Source organism: Bombina bombina, chromosome 4, assembly GCF_027579735.1.
Source record: "Bombina bombina isolate aBomBom1 chromosome 4, aBomBom1.pri, whole genome shotgun sequence".
NCBI classification, from domain to species: Eukaryota; Metazoa; Chordata; class Amphibia; order Anura; family Bombinatoridae; genus Bombina; species Bombina bombina.
In genome coordinates, this window is record NC_069502.1 from 40,430,104 (window position 1) to 40,450,798 (window position 20,695).

General features: G+C 37.9%; 1 protein-coding gene across 1 annotated transcript in view; it reads right to left on the reverse strand.

Annotated features, from left to right (window-relative positions):
* DTNB (dystrobrevin beta) overlaps positions 1-20,695 on the reverse strand; it is a 983,126-nt gene that overhangs the window by 727,268 nt on the left and 235,163 nt on the right. The gene's annotated exons all lie outside the window — the stretch shown is intronic.

A 20,695-nucleotide genomic window follows, 5' to 3' on the forward strand; every position in this document is an offset into this window, starting at 1 on the left:
GTATATGTTATGTATATGTTATGTATATGTTATGTTATATATATGTTATACATATGTTATGTTATGTATATGTATAGGTTATGTATAGGTTATGTATAGGTTATGTATAGGTTATGTATAGGTTATGTATATGTTATGTATATGTTATGTTTATGTTATGTATATGTTATGTATATGTTATGTATATGTTATGTATATGTTATGTATATGTTATGTATATGTTATGTATAAGTTATGTATATGTATATGTTATATCTCTAGATTTCTTACTCTGGCTATTTTTTGTTTAAGAAATAATTAATAATAAATCCCTGCAATATGACATGTGAAGCACTTCACAGAGCTCTTCTAACCCATTGGCTTGATCTGTTTGCTACCGATTTAACTAAAAGTGAAAATGCAAAAGCACTGATCTCAAAAATCATACCGAATAGGAATGTAATAGTTATAACTTGTGACTGAGATTCCTAACAAGTGATAGTCCATCTTATTGCAACATCAGTGCCTAACAAACAAACAGAACTGCATTTTTTTCCTTTTTTTATGCACCTTGTATATGTTATGTTATGTATAGGTTATGTATAGGTTATGTATAGGTTATGTATAGGTTATGTATAGGTTATGTATATGATATGTTATGTATATGTTATGTTATGTATATGTTATGTTATGTATATGTTATGTTATGTATATGTTAGGTTATGTATAGGTTATGTATAGGTTATGTATAGGTTATGTATAGGTTATGTATAGGTTATGTATAGGTTATGTATAGGTTATGTATAGGTTATGTATAGGTTATGTATAGGTTATGTATAGGTTATGTATAGGTTATGTATATGTTATGTTATGTATATGTTATGTTATGTATATGTTATGTTATGTATATGTTATGTATATGTTATGTTATGTATATGTTATGTTATGTATATGTTATGTTATGTATAGGTTATGTTATGTATAGGTTATGTTATGTATAGGTTATGTTATGTATAGGTTATGTATAGGTTATGTATAGGTTATGTTATGTATAGGTTATGTTATGTATATGTTATGTATATGTTATGTATATGTTATGTATATGTTATGTTATGTATATGTTATACATATGTTATGTTATGTATATGTATAGGTTATGTATAGGTTATGTATAGGTTATGTATAGGTTATGTATAGGTTATGTATAGGTTATGTATAGGTTATGTATAGGTTATGTATATGTTATGTTATGTATATGTTATACATATGTTATGTTATGTATATGTATAGGTTATGTATAGGTTATGTATAGGTTATGTATAGGTTATGTATAGGTTATGTATATGTTATGTTATGTTATGTTATGTATATGTTATGTATATGTTATGTTATGTATATGTTATGTTATGTATATGTTATGTTATACATATGTTATGTTATGTATATGTTATGTATATGTTATGTATAGGTTATGTATATGTTATGTATATGTTATGTATATGTTATGTTATGTATAGGTTATGTTATGTATATGTTATGTTATGTATATGTTATACATATGTTATGTTATGTATATGTATAGGTTATGTATAGGTTATGTATATGTTATGTATAGGTTATGTATAGGTTATGTATAGGTTATGTATAGGTTATGTTATGTATATGTTATACATATGTTATGTTATGTATATGTATAGGTTATGTATAGGTTATGTATAGGTTATGTATAGGTTATGTATAGGTTATGTATAGGTTATGTATAGGTTATGTTATGTATAGGTTATGTTATGTATATGTTATGTATATGTTATGTATATGTTATGTATATGTTATGTATATTTTATGTATATGTTATGTATATGTTATGTATATGTTATGTATATGTTATGTATATGTTATGTTATGTATATGTTATACATATGTTATGTTATGTATATGTATAGGTTATGTATAGGTTATGTATAGGTTATGTATAGGTTATGTATAGGTTATGTATAGGTTATGTATAGGTTATGTATAGGTTATGTATAGGTTATGTTATGTATAGGTTATGTTATGTATATGTTATGTATATGTTATGTATATGTTATACATATGTTATGTTATGTATATGTATAGGTTATGTATAGGTTATGTATAGGTTATGTATAGGTTATGTATAGGTTATGTATAGGTTATGTATAGGTTATGTATATGTTATGTTATGTATATGTTATGTTATGTATATGTTATGTTATGTATATGTTATGTTATACATATGTTATGTTATGTATATGTTATGTATATGTTATGTATATGTTATGTATATGTTATGTATATGTTATGTATATGTTATGTTATGTATAGGTTATGTTATACATATGTTATGTTATGTATATGTATAGGTTATGTATAGGTTATGTATATGTTATGTATAGGTTATGTATAGGTTATGTATAGGTTATGTATAGGTTATGTTATGTATATGTTATACATATGTTATGTTATGTATATGTATAGGTTATGTATAGGTTATGTATAGGTTATGTATAGGTTATGTATAGGTTATGTATAGGTTATGTATAGGTTATGTATAGGTTATGTTTATGTTATGTATATGTTATGTATATGTTATGTATATGTTATGTATATGTTATGTATATGTTATGTATATGTTATGTTATGTATAGGTTATGTATAGGTTATGTATATGTTATGTATATGTTATGTATATGTTATGTATATGTTATGTTATATATATGTTATACATATGTTATGTTATGTATATGTATAGGTTATGTATAGGTTATGTATAGGTTATGTATAGGTTATGTATATGTTATGTATATGTTATGTATATGTTATGTTTATGTTATGTATATGTTATGTATATGTTATGTATATGTTATGTATATGTTATGTATAAGTTATGTATATGTATATGTTATATCTCTAGATTTCTTACTCTGGCTATTTTTTGTTTAAGAAATAATTAATCTATTAGTCCCTATATCTCTGTTGCACTTTTCATGTGTACAAGCCTGTTCTACAACAGCTGTTAGGTGACATTCCTTTGTAACAATATAAACTAGAGCTACATTCAGGGACAAGTGAAGATTGTGAGCTACGCTTTAGACAGTGTAGTTACAATGCACAGTGCCTACAGCATCTGGTCTTAATGAGGGAAGCTTGGAAGCCCAGCTTTAAACAATCACAGAGAGGGTGCGCACTGCGCAGGGCACAGAATGTTACTTAACAGATGAACACACATTCAAAAGCATCTCAAGGTGATAAGTTGACTTTAAAATAAATATAATGTAGACCTAGAAAAATAGAATTAGCAGAGGAACATTCATACACTGCCCCATTATGCTCCCCTCAGGTATTGATTTGTATTGCCGTCACACCACTCTAATGCTAATTATATGCATTTTCACTTGGCGCTGAGCCCATCTGTTATCATTTCATTAATGTGGCCGTCCTATCGACCATGTCTGTCCTTAAAAGAAACATTTTTCTGTGAGTCACAGAACTCTGACAGTGAAAATAAGCTGTTTTTCTGTCGACTTTATTTCTAAAACGCATTTGTATTGTAATTCGCAGAGCATGGAATCCATATTTAGCAAGCGGGATCTACAGAATGGGAGTAGGTTCAGCATGTCATTTCTCTATTAAGTTATTCTTCTAAAGATCTAAAATCATTCACACGAATTAAACATGCAATGTAACTTGGTTTGGCATTCTTGCCAATACTTAAAATGGCTGAGCTACACTTCCCACCAAAATTAACACTAACCACAACTACCACCCAAAACCATTGCTTGTAACAGATGACCATCTATTTTAGGACAAAAATAGGGATTTGCAGCTTTAAAGGGACAGTAAAGTCAAAACTAAACTTTCATGATTCAGATAGGGCATGCAATTTTAAACAACTTTCCAATTTACTTTTATAATCAAATTTGCTTTGTTCCCTTGGTGGTATTTTTGAAAAGCTAAACCTAGCTAGGCTCAAACTGATTTCTAAACAGTTGAAAACCGCCTCTTAGCTCAGAGCATTTTAAGTTTTTCACAGTTAGACAATACTAGTTCATGTGTGTCATATAGATAACATTGTGCTCGCTCCTGTGGAGCAGGGATATGCACGAACCAAGGCTGTGGCAGTCATTTTCTAAAGTAAAGACCTTAGTGAAGGACACCAAGGTACAATTCAAATTAAAAACATCATTATATAGCTCTGGGTGTTATTATACTGATGCAGATACCACTGATCCTATAACCAGCCCTCCTCTGGCTATACCCATGTGCCAGTGTCACTACTGTGTCATTATATAGTGCTACATGTTATTATACTGATGCAGATACCACTGATCCTATAACCAGCCCTCCTCTGGCTATACCCATGTGCCAGTGTCACTACTGTGTCATTATATAGTGCTGGCTGTTATTATACTGATGCAGATACCACTGATCCTATAACCAGCCCTCCTCTGGCTATACCCATGTGCCAGTGTCACTACTGTGTCATTATATAGCGCTGGGTGTTATTATACTGATGCAGATACCACTGATCCTATAACCAGCCCTCCTCTGGCTATACCCATGTGCCAGTGTCACTACTGTGTCATTATATAGTGCTGGGTGTTATTACACTGATGCAGATACCACTGATCCTATACCCAGCCCTCCTCTGGCTATACCCATGTGCCAGTGTCACTACTGTGTCATTATATAGTGCTGGGTGTTATTATACTGATGCAGATACCACTGATCCTATAACCAGCCCTCCTCTGGCTATACCCATGAGCCAGTGTCACTACTGTGTCATTATATAGTGCTAGGTGTTATTATACTGATGCAGATACCACTGATCCTATAACCAGCCCTCCTCTGGCTATACCCATGTGCCAGTATCACTACTGTGTCATTATATAGTGCTGGCTGTTATTATACAGATGCAGATATTACTGATCCTATAACCAGCCCTCCTCTGGCTATACCCATGTGCCAGTGTCACTACTGTGTCATTATATAGTGCTGGGTGTTATTATACTGATGCAGATACCACTGATCCTATAACCAGCCCTTCTCTGGCTATACCCATGTGCCAGTGTCACTACTATGTCATTATATAGTGCTTGGTGTTATTCTACTGATGCAGATACCACTGATCTTAAAACCAGCCCTTGTCTGGCTATACCCATGTGCCAGTGTCAATACTGTGTCATTATATAGTGCTGGGTGTTATTATACTGATGCAGATACCACTGATCCTATAACCAGCCCTCCTCTGGCTATACGCATGTGCCAGTGTCACTACTGTGTCATTATATAGTGCTGGGTGTTATTATACTGATGCAGATACCACTGATCCTATAACCAGCCCTCCTCTGGCTATACCCATGTGCCAGTGTCACTACTGTGTCATTATATAGTGCTGGGTGTTATTATACTGATGCAGATACCACTGATCCTATAACCAGCCCTCCTCTGACTATACCCATGTGCCAGTATCACTACTGTGTCATTATATAGTGCTGGGTGTTATTATACTGATGCAGATACCACTGATTCTATAACCAGCCCTCCTCTGGCTATACCCATGTGCCAGTATCACTACTGTGTCATTATATAGTGCTGGGTGTTATTATACTGATGCAGATACCACTGATCTTAAAACCAGCCCTTGTCTGGCTATACCCATGTGCCAGTGTTACTACTGTGTCATTATATAGTGCTAGGTGTTATTATACTGATACAGATACCACTGATCCTATAACCAGCCCTCCTCTGGCTATACGCATGTGCCAGTGTCACTACTGTGTCATTATATAGTGCTAGGTGTTATTATACTGATACAGATACCACTGATCCTATAACCAGCCCTCCTCTGGCTATACCCATGTGCCAGTGCCACTACTGTGTCATTATATAGTGCTGGGTGTTATTATACTGATGCAGATACCACTGATCTAATAACCAGTCCTTGTCTGGCTATACACATGTGCCAGTGTCACTACTGTGTCATTATATAGTGCTTGGTGTTATTATACTGATGCAGATACCACTGACCCTATAACCAGCCCTCCTCTGGCTATACCCATGAGCCAGTGTCACTACTGTGTCATTATATAGTGCTGGTTGTTATTATACTGATGCAGATACCACTGATCCTATAACCGGTCCTTGTCTGGCTATACGCATGTGCCAGTGTTAATACTGTGTCATTATATAGCGCTGAGTGTTATTATACTGATGCAGATAGCACTGGCCCTATAACCGGTCCTTGTCTGGCTATACACATGTGCCAGTGTCAATACTGTGTCATTATATAGCGCTGAGTGTTATTATACTGATGCAGATACCACTGATCTTAAAACCAGCCCTCCTCTGGCTATACCCATGTGCCAGTGTCTGTGTCTTTGTATAGAGCTGGGTGTTATTATACAGATGCAGAAGATACACATCCAGTATTTCACTCAGGCTTTATTTATTCCATAACTTATCACCCAATATCGCTAGCAGTCTCTTGACAAGCCACTAACTTTATTCACACTACATATTCTGCCTTTCCTATTATTTAATCAGAAAGAAAAGATATACTAAGGTTGTGAATCACAACCTTAGTATATCTTTTTTATAATTTAATACTACTTGTAATAAACCTCAGGTGCTGGTTAAAGTGCTTTACCTTTGCATATAAAGCTCCAGGGACACAGTGGCAGCTTGCTTCTTAAATCTTCCCTTTCTCTCAATCTCACTCAGAGTCATTTTCCCGGTACTAAGCGGCATCACGTGGGAGTGGCCACAATCCTGTGAAACGTGGCGCTGCATGTGTCATTGAGGAGTCAGGACCAGCATTCATCTCTCCTACTCCTCCCTCCCTGCAGCAAAATGGGCAGCGGACACTGCAAGGGCCAGTCACGGACACTAGTGTCCATGTACGGACACCTTGCCTATCCCTGCTGTGGAGTTATTTAGGAGTCTGCACTGATTGGCTAAACTGCATGTCTGTCCAAAGCACTGAGATAAGGGGGCAGCCTGCAGAGGCTTAGCTACAAGGTAATCACAGAGGTAAAAAGCATATTAATATAACAGTGTTGGTTATGCAAAACTGGGGAATGTGTAATAAAGGGATTATCTATCTTTTTAACCCCTTAATGACCGAGGACGTGCAGGGTACGTCCTCTAAAAAAAGGCAGTTAACGCCTGAGGACGTACCCTGCACGTCCTCAGTCTGGAAAGCAGCTGGAAGCGATCCTGCTCGCTTCCAGCTGCTTTCCGGTTATTGCAGTGATGCCTCGACATCGAGGCATCCTGCAATAACACTTTCTGGCCATCCGATGCAGAGAGAGCCACTCTGTGGCCCTCTCTGCAACGGACATCGATGGCCGGTATCGTTGGTGGGTGGGAGCCGACTTGGGAGGCGGGTGGGCGGCCATCGGTGTGATCTGGAAGGTGGAGGGGGGCGGGATCGGGGGCGGAGCCTTCGGGGGCGCGCACGGGCGCGCGCGCGTGCACGGTGGGTGGCGGGCGGGCGCGTGCACGGGGCGGGAGCGGGTGGGAACCGCTACACTACAGAAAAAAAGTAAGAGTAAAGTGTATTAAAAAATGAAAATAAACATTTAAAAAAAAAAGCATTTAAGCGATCTGGAAGGGGTGGGGGGTTGGTATTGGGGGGGGGGGAAGCTACACTACAGAAAAAGGAAAATTTTTTAATAAAAACACATATTTTCACTAAAATGGGTACTGGCAGACAGCTGCCAGTACCCAAGATGGCGCACATTAAGTCAGAGGGGGAGGGTTAGAGAGCTGTTGGGTGGGGGATCAGTGAGGTTGGGGGCTAAGGGGGATCCTACACAGAAGCATATGTAAATATGCTAAAACAAAATGCACAAAAATGCACAAATTTTCCTTTTATTTTAGTACTGGCAGAGTTTCTGCCAGTACTTAAGATGGCGGGGACATTTGTGGGGTAGGGGAGGTAAGAGAGATGTTTATGAGGGATCAGGGGGTCTGATGTTTCAGGTGGGAGGCTGATCTCTACACTAAAGCTAAAATTAACCCTGCAAGCTCCCTACAAGCTACCTAATTAACCCCTTCACTGCTAGCCATAATACACGTGTGATGCTCAGCGCCATTTAGCAGCATTCTAATTACCAAAAAGCAACGCCAAAGTCATATATGTCTGCTATTTCTGAACAAAGGGGATCCCAGAGAAGCATTTACAACCATTTGTGCCATAATTGCACAAGCTGTTTGTAAATGATTTCAGTGACAAACCTAAAATTGTGAAAAATGTAATGTTTTTTTTAATTTGATCGCATTTGGCGGTGAAATGGTGGCATGAAATATACCAAAATGGGCCTAGATCAATACTTGGGGTTGTCTACTACACTACACTAAAGCTAAAAATACCCCAAAAAGCTCCTTACATGCTCCCTAATTAACCCCTTCACTGCTGGGCATAATACACGTGTGGTGCGCAGTGGCATTTAGCGGCCTTCTAATTACCAAAAAGCAATGCCAAAGCCATATATGTCTGCTATTTCTGAACAAAGGGGATCCCAGAGAAGAATTTACAACCATTTATGCCATAATTGCACAAGCAGTTTGTAAATAATTTCAGTGAGAAACTGAAAGTTTGTGAAAAAATTTGTGAAAAAGTGAACAATTTTTTGTATTTGATCGCATTTGGCGGTGAAATGGTGGCATGAAATATACCAAAATGGGCCTAGATCAATACTTTGGGATGTCTTCTAAAAAAAAATATATACATGTCAATGGATATTCAGGGATTCCTGAAAGATATCAGTGTCCCAATGTAACTAGCGCTAATTTTGAAAAAAATATGTTTTGAAAATAGCAAAGTGCTACTTGTATTTATGGCCCTATAAGTTACAAAAAAAGCAAAGAAGATGTAAACATTGGGTATTTCTAAACTCAGGACAAAATTTAGAAACTATTTAGCATGGGTGTTTTTTGGTGGTTGTAGATATGTAACAGATTTTGGGGTTCAAAGTTAGAAAAAGTGTGTTTTTTTCCATTTTTCCTCATATTTTATAATTTTTTTTATAGTAAATGATAAGATATGATGAAAATAATGGTATTTTTAGAAAGTCCATTTAATGGCGAGAAAAACGGTATATAATATGTGTGGGTACAGTAAATGAGTAAGAGGAAAATTTCAGCTAAACACAAACACTGCAGAAATGTAAAAATAGCCTTGGTCCCAAACGGACAGAAAATGGAAAAGTGCTCTGGTCACTAAGGGGTTAAACAATAACAATTCTGGTGTAGACTGTCCCTTTAAGACCAAGATGCTGAATTAAACATTAAATAGTAGATATATATTCATAACATAACACTTTATTAAACATATATGCAAAAAGACACAAAACCGTAGTTGGGCTGCATATAAGCGGAAATATCATTACCGCAGTCCCACCACTAGTTAATTAAAAATACACATTTAAAAATGAGGGGCTACGGTACCAAAAGGAGTTCCCACCACACTACAATATAGGGAGTAGCTTATCACATATATCAAAAAGTATTCCTATGCGCTCAAGGGCGTCCTAATGTCTATGCACTGCTGGGATAAACCCAGTCAGCCAATTGCTAACTACTTCCCTATTGTTAGATAGAATAACAGACCTGCGTGAGTAGCAAACAAGCCAAAGACTCAGTATTCTAAGCGAACCAGCACAATTCGCTTGATTCGTGTTAAATCTATCATCCACTCGTTTGCATACAAAGTATAATTCTTCGATACTATAATCACACACACACACGTTGCATTTATTAGTAATGCAACATTCCACTTTGTTCTCTGATGTCTAGAGGTCAAATAATGAAAGGTGACCACAGCTCTTCTGGATTTGCACCACTGTGTGAGTTCAAGTAGATAAGTGATAAGCAGACCCATCCAACATGTACACTCCAATTGGAGTGCTTTAGACTACAACAAAGCTACAAATAGAGACAATATGATCAACCTGTAAAGAATTCAGACTGCCCAGTAAGTCCATAAAACAGCCACCTCAGTGCCGTTACCTTAGAAATCCTCATGCTAAGGAGGAGAGAGCTATAGGACCTTAGTCCTGTCCATTTGTGATGGACAGGACTACAACTAAAACTGCATAGTAGAGGTGAGTCATTTTTAAGTTTGTATAAATGGGGAGTGGTCATTATTCTCCAGTACCTGTCAGAATGGGGTCTCTTTCTGGTAAGTATCTGTCTTTTCAAGCTAAAGAATTTATAATTGGCAATGTTTATTTAAAAGAAAGAACATAGTGTTTTGTAATAACTTTGTGACAGTGATGGAAGGTAATAAAATAACTTCAATCTAGATATTTATCAATATTTTCTTGTTTAAAGGGACAGATAACTCCAAAAAAGTTATTGCTTAAAAAGAAAGATAATCCCTTTAATTACCCATTCCTAAATTGGGGGTTTTCGTAGATCCAGGTTTCTCTTAAATAATTAAATATAAATATTTAACAATAATTTAAACAATAATTTTTATTAATAATAATTTATTAACAATAATAATTAAATGTAAACAATAATTTCCTGATTAATATTTTTATTTGAAACAACCTTAGGAAGGAATCCAGGTTTAGTGCGCAAAACCACCTTATCCGAATGGAATATAAGATAAGGCGAGTCGCATTGTAATGCAGAAAGCTCAGAAACTCTTTGAGCAGAAGAGATAGCAACTAAAAACAAAACTTTCCAAGATAAAAGCTTAATATCTATGGAATGCATGGGTTCAAACGGAACCCCTTGAAGAACATTTAGAACTAAATTCAAACTCCATGGCGGAGCAACAGGTTTAAACACAGGCTTGATTCTGACTAAAGCCTGACAAAAAGACTGAACGTCTGGGACATCCGCCAGACGCTTGTGTAGTAAAATTGACAAAGCAGAAATTTGTCCCTTTAAGGAACTAGCTGATAATCCCTTCTCCAATCCTTCTTGGAGAAAGTACAAAATCCTAGGAATCCTAACCCTACTCCATGTGTAGCCCTTGGATTCGCACCAATAAAGATATGACTTATGGTAAATTTTCCTAGTGACAGGCTTCCGAGCCTGAATCAAGGTATCAGTAACCGACTCAGAGAATCCCCGCTTAGATAAAATCAAGCGTTCAATCTCCAGGCAGTCAGCTGCAGAGAATTTAGATTTGGGTGTTGGAACGGGCCTTGAATGAGAAGGTCCTGTCTCAGTGGCAGTTTCAACGGTGGCAGAGATGACATTTCCACCAGATCTGCATACCAAGTCCTGCGTGGCCACGCAGGCGCTATCAAGATTACCGAAGCTCTCTCTTGTTTGAAGTGTGAATGCCGTTAATTTAGCCATTTGAAAAGCGGTATCTGTAATAAAAGAATTAGCTAGCTTTAGAGCCTTAATTCTATCCAAAATATCATCTAATGGGGTCTCAACCTTAAGAGACTCCTCTAGAGCCTCAAACCAAAAAGCTGATGCAGTGGTTACTGGAACAATGCACGCTATAGGTTGTAGAAGAAAACCCTGATGGACAAACAATTTCTTTAGAAGACCCTCTAATTTTTTATCCATAGGAACTTTGAAAGCACAGCTGTCCTCAATAGGGATAGTTGTACGCTTAGCCAGGGTAGAAATAGCTCCCTCCACCTTAGGGACCGTCTGCCAGGAATCCCGAATGGTGTCATATATGGGAAACATTTTCTTAAAAGTAGGAGGGGGAGAGAACGGAATGTCTGGTCTATCCCATTCCTTTGTGACAATGTCCGAAATCCTTCTAGGGACTGGAAAAACATTAGTGTAAGGGACCTCTAAATATTTATCCATTTTACACAATTTTTTCTGGTGGAATGATAATAGGGTCACAATCATCCGAGTCGCTAAAACCTCCCGGAGTAACAAGCGGAGGTGTTCAAGCTTAAACTTAAAGGCCGTCACATCTGAGTCTGTTTGAGGGAACATCTTTCCTGAGTCTGAAAGCTCTCCCTCAGACAACAATTCCCCCAGCCCCAATTCAGAACACTGTGAGGGTACATCGGAGATGGCCAATAAAGCATTAGAGGGCTCAGCATTTACTCTAATACCTGACCTGCTGCGCTTACCCTGTAAACCTGGCAGTTTAGATAATACCTCTGTAAGGGTAGTAGACATAACTGCAGCCATATCCTGCAGGGTGAAAGAATTATACGCGCTAGAAGTACTAGGCATCGCTTGAGCGCGCGTTAAAGGTTGTGACACTTGGGGAGAATTAGATGGCATAACCTGATTCTCTTCTGACTGAGAATCATCCTGAGACATACTTTTATCACCTAAAATATGTTCTTTGCAATGTAAGGCCCTTTCAGTACATGAGGGACAAATTTTAAGTGGGGGTTCCACAATGGCTTCTAAACACATAGAACATTGACATGTTGAAATAGGCTAGTAATTGAAAAACGGTACTGCGCCTTTAAGAGAAAAAAGCATTCAAATTTTCCAAAACTGCTCTAAAAAGCTATAATTATCCCAATTTTAGCATATGTGTGTCTTATCTTGCCAGCTAAGATTGCACCACAAGTAAGATGTTCTTAACCCTTAGTGAAAAAAACGTTAACCAAAAAAACGTTATGAATTAAACAAACTACCCCCTGCACCTCGCCACAGCTCTGCTGTGGCGCCTACCTTCCCTCAGGGCTCTGTTAAATCACTCTAGCACTTCGTTTAGGCCAAATCTTTCAGTTTAGGCCCACGGGAGCTGGAGCTTCCTGCTTGCATGGGAAATTCAACTGCGAATCTGAGGCGCAAAATTAGGCCCCGCCCATCTGCATCAATGTCTCTTTGCCTAGTAAAAACCGCTGTAAAGCGGTCTAGAATCTAGCCATGTGGGTTTCCTTATACCCAACTATCATAGAAAGCCATGTGAACCCTCCAGTGCCATCAAAGTCAAAAAACGTTTGTACACAAAAAACGTTAAATTGCCTCCCAAGCATAAATCGTTTTGCCCTGTTATCAGTGTCAACCATTTATTAGCCCATAACATACAGGTCCCAGTAGTAGGATTACTGCTTACCCCTTCCCTTATGGGAATACTGTCAGCCAGTTCTGAAATAACAAAGTCTCTCCAGAAAAAAATGACTGAACATACCTCAATGCTTGTAGCATGAAAAAATGTTCCTCACACTGAAGTTTCTTAAGTACTCCTCAGTCATTCTGTCGGAACTACTCTGGATCTTAGTGACAACTGCCAAGATCATCAGTCTCCAGGCAGAAATCTTCATCCATCTGCTGCCTGGGAAAAAAATAGCACTCACCGGTACCATTTAAAATAAAAAAGTCTTGCTTGAAGAAAATAAAAACTAAAATTATATCACCTCTTTCACTTTACCTCTTCCTATTACTTTGAGTAGGCAAAGAGAATGACTGGGGGTGGAGTCAAGGAGGGAGCTAAATAGACAGCTCTTCCTGTTAGCAGGAGGATAATATCCCACAAGTAAGGATGAATCCGCTGACTCGTCGTATCTAGTAGAAGAAACAGAATTTGTTTTTTTTTGAGAAGGTGAATGGATGCTAAATGTGTTTTAAATATTTAGGAAATAATGACCATTTACCATGCCAAAGAAAGAGACAAAAAAACAGTGTGTGTGTGTGTGTGGTGTGGTGGTGGTGGTGTGTGTGTGTGGTGGTGTGTGTGTGTTGGTGTGGTGTGTGTGTGCGGGTGGTGGTGGTGTGTGTGTGTGTGTGCGCGGGTGGTGTGTGTGTGTGTGTGCGCGGGTGGTGTGTGTGTGTGTGTGTTGGTGTGTAAGCGGGTGGTGTGTGTGTGTGCAGGTGGTGTGTGTGTGTCTGTGCGGGTGGTGTGTGTGTGTGCGTGCGGGTGGTGTGTGTGTGTGCGTGCGGGTGGTGTGTGTGTGTGTGTGCGGGTGGTGTGTGTGTGTGTGTGCGGGTGGTGTGTGTGTGCGGGTGGTGTGTGTGTGTGTGTGTGCGGGTGGTGTGTGTGTGTGTGTGTGTGCGTGCGGGTGGTGTGTGTGTGTGTGTGCGGGTGGTGTGTGTGTGCGGGTGGTGTGTGTGTGTGTGTGTGCGGGTGGTGTGTGTGTGTGTGTGCGGGTGGTGTGTGTGTGTGTGTGTGTGCGGGTGGTGTGTGTGTGTGCGGGTGGTGTGTGTGTGTGTGTGGGTGGTGTGTGTGTGTGTGCGGGTGGTGTGTGTGCGTTGTGTGTGTGGTGGTGTGTTTGTGGTGGTGTGTGTTGCATGTGTGTGTGGTGGTGTGTGGGATGTGTGTGGATGTGAATGGATCCTAAATGTGTTTGAAATATTTAGGAAATAATGACTATTCACCATGCCAAAGAAACAGACAAAAAAAAGTGTGTGTGTGTGGTGTGTGGTGGGCCTCATGGACTCTTGCCAATATGAAATATGAAATAAATGAATTTATCAGGTAAGTTCTTACATAAATTATGTTTTCTTTCATGTAATTGGCAAGAGTCCATCAGCTAGTGACGTATGGGATAGCAATACCCAAGATGTGGAACTCCACGCAAGAGTCACTAAAGAGGGAGGGACAAAATAAAAACAGCCATTTCGCTGAAAAAAATTAATCCACAACCCAAATATAAGTTTATTCTCATAAATAAAAGGAAAAACTTAAATCATAAGCAGAAGAATCAAACTGAAACAGCTGCCTGAAGAACTTTTCTACCAAAAACTGCTTCCGAAGAAGCAAATACATCAAAATGGTAGAATTTAGTAAAAGTATGCAAAGAAGACCAAGTTGCTGCTTTGCAAATCTGAACAACTGAAGCTTCATTCTTAAAAGCTCAAGAAGTGGAAACTGATCTAGTAGAATGAGCTGTAATTCTCTGAGGCGGGGCTTTACCCAACTCCAAATAAGCTTGATGAATCAAAAGCTTTAACCATGATGCCAAAGAAACGGCAGAAGCCTTCTGACCTTTACTGGAACCAGAAAAAATAACAGACTAGAAGTCTTCCTGAAATCTTTAGTAGCTTCAACATAATATTTCAGAGCTCTCACCATATCCAAAGAATTCTTAGGATTAGGACACAAAGAAGGGACAACAATTTCTCTATTAATGTTGTTAGAATTCACAAACTTAGGTAAGAATTTAAATGAAGTCCGCAAAACTGCCTTATCCTGATGAAAAATCAGAAAAGGAGATTCAAAAGAGAGAGCAGATAATTCAGAAACTCTTCTAGCAGAAGAGATGGCCAAAAGGAACAACACTTTTCAAGAAAGTAGTTTAATGTCTAAAGAATGCATAGGCTTAAATGGAGGAGCCTGTAAAGCCTTCAAAACCAAATTAAGACTCCAAGGAGGAGAGATTGATTTAATGACAGGCTTGATACGAACCAAAGCCTGTACATAACAATGAATATCAGGAAGCTTAGCAATTTTTCTGTGGAATAAAACAGAAAGAGCAAAGATTTGTCCTTTCAAGGAACTTGCAGACAAACCTTTATCCAAACCATCCTGAAAAAACTGTAAAATTCTAGGAATTCTAAAAGAATGCCAAGAGAATTTATGAGAAAAACACCATGAAATGTAAGTCTTTCAAACTCGATAATAAATCTTTCTAGAAACAGATTTACGAGCCTGCAACATAGTATTAATCACTGAGTAATAGAAACCTCTATGACTAAGCACTAAGCGTTCAATCTCCATACCTTCAAATTTAATGATTTGAGATCCTGATGTAAAGGTCTGGCCTTAATGGAAGTGGCCAAGGTTGGCAACTGGACATCCAAACACGATATGCATACTAAAAACCGTGAGACCATGCTGGAGCCACCAGCAGCACAAATGATTGCTCCATGATGATTTTGGAGATCACTCTTGGAAGAGGCGGGAAAATATAAGCAGGTTGATAACACCAAGAAAGTGTCAACGCATCCACTGCTTCCGCCTGAGGATCCCTGGACCTGGACAGGTACCTGGGAAGTTTTTTGTTTAGATGAGATGCCATCAGATCTATTTCTGGAAGCCCCCACATCTAAACAATTTGAGAAAACACATCTGGATGGAGAGACCATTCTCCCAGATGTAAAGTCTGACGACTGAGATAATCCGCTTCCCAATTGTCTATACCTGGGATATGAACCGCAGAAATTAGACAGGAGCTGGATTCCGCCCAAACAAGTATCCGCGATACTTCTTTCATAGCTCGAGGACTGCGAGTCCCACTCTGATGATTGACATACGCCACAGTTGTGATATTGTCTGTCTGAAAACAAATGAACGGTTCTCTCTTCAACAGAGGCCAAAACTGTTTGTTGCGCTAAAGTTTCCAACCAAAAAGTTGAAGCAGCTGCAACTACAGCCAAAGAAATTGCAGGCCTAAGAAGATGACTATGATTACGGCTTGTCTGCCAAAACGCGTAAGCCAAGTGCTGCGCTCACTCTGCATGCTGCAAGTCTTCCTTCTGTTTTAACGAAATGAATAAAATTCAAGTTTTAACTTATCTGGCGTGGATCACATTTCCTTTTGTGAGTTCCGTATGCTAGTTCCAGAGATCCAGTGCCGCTGAACAGCTGTCCACTACATGCTCTGCTGGAGAGCCAATCCACAACTCCCTATTGACTGTGACGTCACCTGGAAGTGCGGGGCCACCTGTGGAGTGCTTTGGGCTTGAGATGCCGAAGGAGGCGGAGGAGACCGGGGAGCCAACTGCTCTCAACAATAGGTTATAGACGGTCCTCCTTTTTCTCAGAAGCCGGAAAGTCGGAGGAAGAGGGTAAGAGTGCACGATTAAAGTGCCTACCCCTTTTGTGTTCATTCACAAGTTGGGATTTTCATTTCTGGAGCAAGAAAGGAAAAGAATACACTTGGAAGCACTCACAGGTCACTTATTGAGTCATTTTAATATCGAGAGATCAAAAAATGAAATCCAAGAATGGAAGAGACATACTCTTGACTATAATTAAAATTTAACTTTTATTGGGGTTCGAAAATAAAATAGGAAAAAACTTTAAAAACACACTTATGTACCGATTGTAGTCTATTTGGCTTGTCGTGTCGCTGTACAGAATACTTAAATTACTTCTGCAAATACTCCTATATATAATATAATTTGGGTTGCAGTTAATTAACCTGCTTACTATTCGCTGTTGTCTGTGTATACTATACTTATGTATACCTTGAATTGAGTATAAGTGTTACCGGCTAAGTTGGATATATTACCAGGTTTAACCATCTGCAGAGAAAGAGCAGTTTATAAATATAGTCTTTCTTCGCTCGATTATCTGAGAGGTTGATTGTATCTCTCTTTTCACATATGTATGTGTTTCAGTCTGAGTATTAAATAATGAAACAGTGTCTCAAATACCCCGTTGTATAATAATAATGCACAGGACTGTTTATGTATTAGTGTGTGCTGATGTCACACCCATAAGCATATCAAACATTAACTAAATATTTGTTCCCACGCGTATACCTGTTTCAGTCAAATTATTAAATATTGATGCAGTGTTTCAAATACACTGTTAAATATTAGTGGTTCGCAAGACTGTTTGTGTATTGGCGTGTACTGGTGTCACTCTTACATGCATATCACAATCCAAATATTTCTCATTTGCTCTGTTATATATTAATAATTCAGCAGAGTGTTTTTGCATTAAACTGTGCCTGTATTCGCTGCTTTTTGTGTGTAAAAAACTTGTATATATCTCAATTTAAGCAATATAATTTGTCGTTAAATTAGGTATATTACCAGCTTCAACCCTCTATAAATTATACAAGGCAGTTTATCAGTGTACTGTGTTTATTCAGTTGTCTGAGAGGTTAACTGTGTCTCAGTTTTTACACTCTTATACAAATTTCGGTCTAGAAAGTTTTAATAAAAATCACAGTAGCTTATGTCCTGTCATGTAATAGTGATTCACAGGACCTTATTTGCCTGCTCAGTTTTGTAAGAGGTTAGCTGTGTCTATCTTTTTACACACACTTGTGTCTAATAGTTTAAATCTTCAATAATGTTGCAACGACCTAACTGCACATTTGTGACTGTTTATGCATTAGCGTGTGCTGACATTTGCGGCTATTTTTTTAAAAAATTGATATGCTTATATAAATCACAGTTTTGTACATACATGTAATCCGTGATATTAGGTATAATGACTAAATTTACAGCTGTAACCGTTAACTGCCTGGGAGAGTAATATGCTCTCCAGCGTTCTCGGGTGCTAGGTAAATTAATGCACCCGAGAACGTTACGTGGCGAAACATGTCAGGGACGTTAGGGCAATGGTGAGGAGTCCTAGGAGCTCCTGTGTTTTTAGCAAGCCTTAAGCTACCGATTCAATTACTGTAGTCTTTTCACTCAATTTATTCTAAGTCTACAGAGAGCTAGGAATGGTTTAATATTTACATTTGATCCGGCTAGCCAAGTGTCACTGACAATCATGTTGCATTAATTTACCTAGCACCCGAGAACGCTGGAGAGCATATTACTCTCCCAGGCAGTTAACGGTTACAGCTGTAAATTTAGTCATTATACCTAATATCACGGATTACATGTATGTACAAAACTGTGATTTATATAAGCATATCAATTTTTTAAAAAAATAGCCGCAAATGTCAGCACACGCTAATGCATAAACAGTCACAAATGTGCAGTTAGGTCGTTGCAACATTATTGAAGATTTAAACTATTAGACACAAGTGTGTGTAAAAAGATAGACACAGCTAACCTCTTACAAAACTGAGCAGGCAAATAAGGTCCTGTGAATCACTATTACATGACAGGACATAAGCTACTGTGATTTTTATTAAAACTTTCTAGACCGAAATTTGTATAAGAGTGTAAAAACTGAGACACAGTTAACCTCTCAGACAACTGAATAAACACAGTACACTGATAAACTGCCTTGTATAATTTATAGAGGGTTGAAGCTGGTAATATACCTAATTTAACGACAAATTATATTGCTTAAATTGAGATATATACAAGTTTTTTACACACAAAAAGCAGCGAATACAGGCACAGTTTAATGCAAAAACACTCTGCTGAATTATTAATATATAACAGAGCAAATGAGAAATATTTGGATTGTGATATGCATGTAAGAGTGACACCAGTACACGCCAATACACAAACAGTCTTGCGAACCACTAATATTTAACAGTGTATTTGAAACACTGCATCAATATTTAATAATTTGACTGAAACAGGTATACGCGTGGGAACAAATATTTAGTTAATGTTTGATATGCTTATGGGTGTGACATCAGCACACACTAATACATAAACAGTCCTGTGCATTATTATTATACAACGGGGTATTTGAGACACTGTTTCATTATTTAATACTCAGACTGAAACACATACATATGTGAAAAGAGAGATACAATCAACCTCTCAGATAATCGAGCGAAGAAAGACTATATTTATAAACTGCTCTTTCTCTGCAGATGGTTAAACCTGGTAATATATCCAACTTAGCCGGTAACACTTATACTCAATTCAAGGTATACATAAGTATAGTATACACAGACAACAGCGAATAGTAAGCAGGTTAATTAACTGCAACCCAAATTATATTATATATAGGAGTATTTGCAGAAGTAATTTAAGTATTCTGTACAGCGACACGACAAGCCAAATAGACTACAATCGGTACATAAGTGTGTTTTTAAAGTTTTTTCCTATTTTATTTTCGAACCCCAATAAAAGTTAAATTTTAATTATAGTCAAGAGTATGTCTCTTCCATTCTTGGATTTCATTTTTTGATCTCTCGATATTAAAATGACTCAATAAGTGACCTGTGAGTGCTTCCAAGTGTATTCTTTTCCTTTCTTGCTCCAGAAATCAGTATTATACACATAGCACCAAATCTAGCCACTCAGTTGGCTGATAACACAAAGGCCCCACTAGTTGGCCAGACATTTAAATAAAACAGGTCCTATTTATACCTGTAGTGCCATTGGTAATCCCTTTTTTCACAAACTGGGATTTTCATTTGTCTATTAGACGTCCTAGGAGAGACTTATGGTACGGTTACAACACAGCAGAAAGGCATAATGTCATTTATTGCAATGCTGAATTGGGTATACTAATTTGACTCACACTCTATACGTTTATGTGTGTGATTGAATATAAATAAGCCGTCCTTGGATAAAATTCAAGTTTCCAATCTAAAGGATCTTTAAAAACATAATTTATGCTTACCTGATAAATTTATTTCTCTTGTGGTGTATCCAGTCCACGGGTTCATCCACTACTTGTGGGATATTCTCCTTTCCAACAGGAAGTTGCAAGAGGACACCCACAGCAGAGCTGTCTATATAGCTCCTCCCCTAACTTCCACCCCCAGTCATTCGACCGAAGACAAGCAAGAAAAAGGGAGAAACTATAGGGTGCAGTGTTGACTGTAGTTTAAAAATAAAAAACACCTGCCTTAAAATGACAGGGCGGGCCATGGACTGGATACACCACAAGAGAAATACATTTATCAGGTAAGCATACATTTTGTTTTCTCTTGTAAAGGTGTATCCAGTCCACGGGTTCATCCATTACTTGTGGGATACCAATGCCAAAGCTTTAGGACACGGATGAAGGGAGGGACAAGGCAGGAACTTAAACGGAAGGCACCACTGCCTGTAAGACCTTTTTCCCAAAAATATCCTCCGAAGAAGCAAAAGTATCGAATTTGTAGAATTTAGAAAAAGTGTGAAGCGAAGACCAAGTCGCCGCCTTACAAATCTGTTCAACAGAGGCCTCATTTTTAAAAGCCCATGTGGAAGC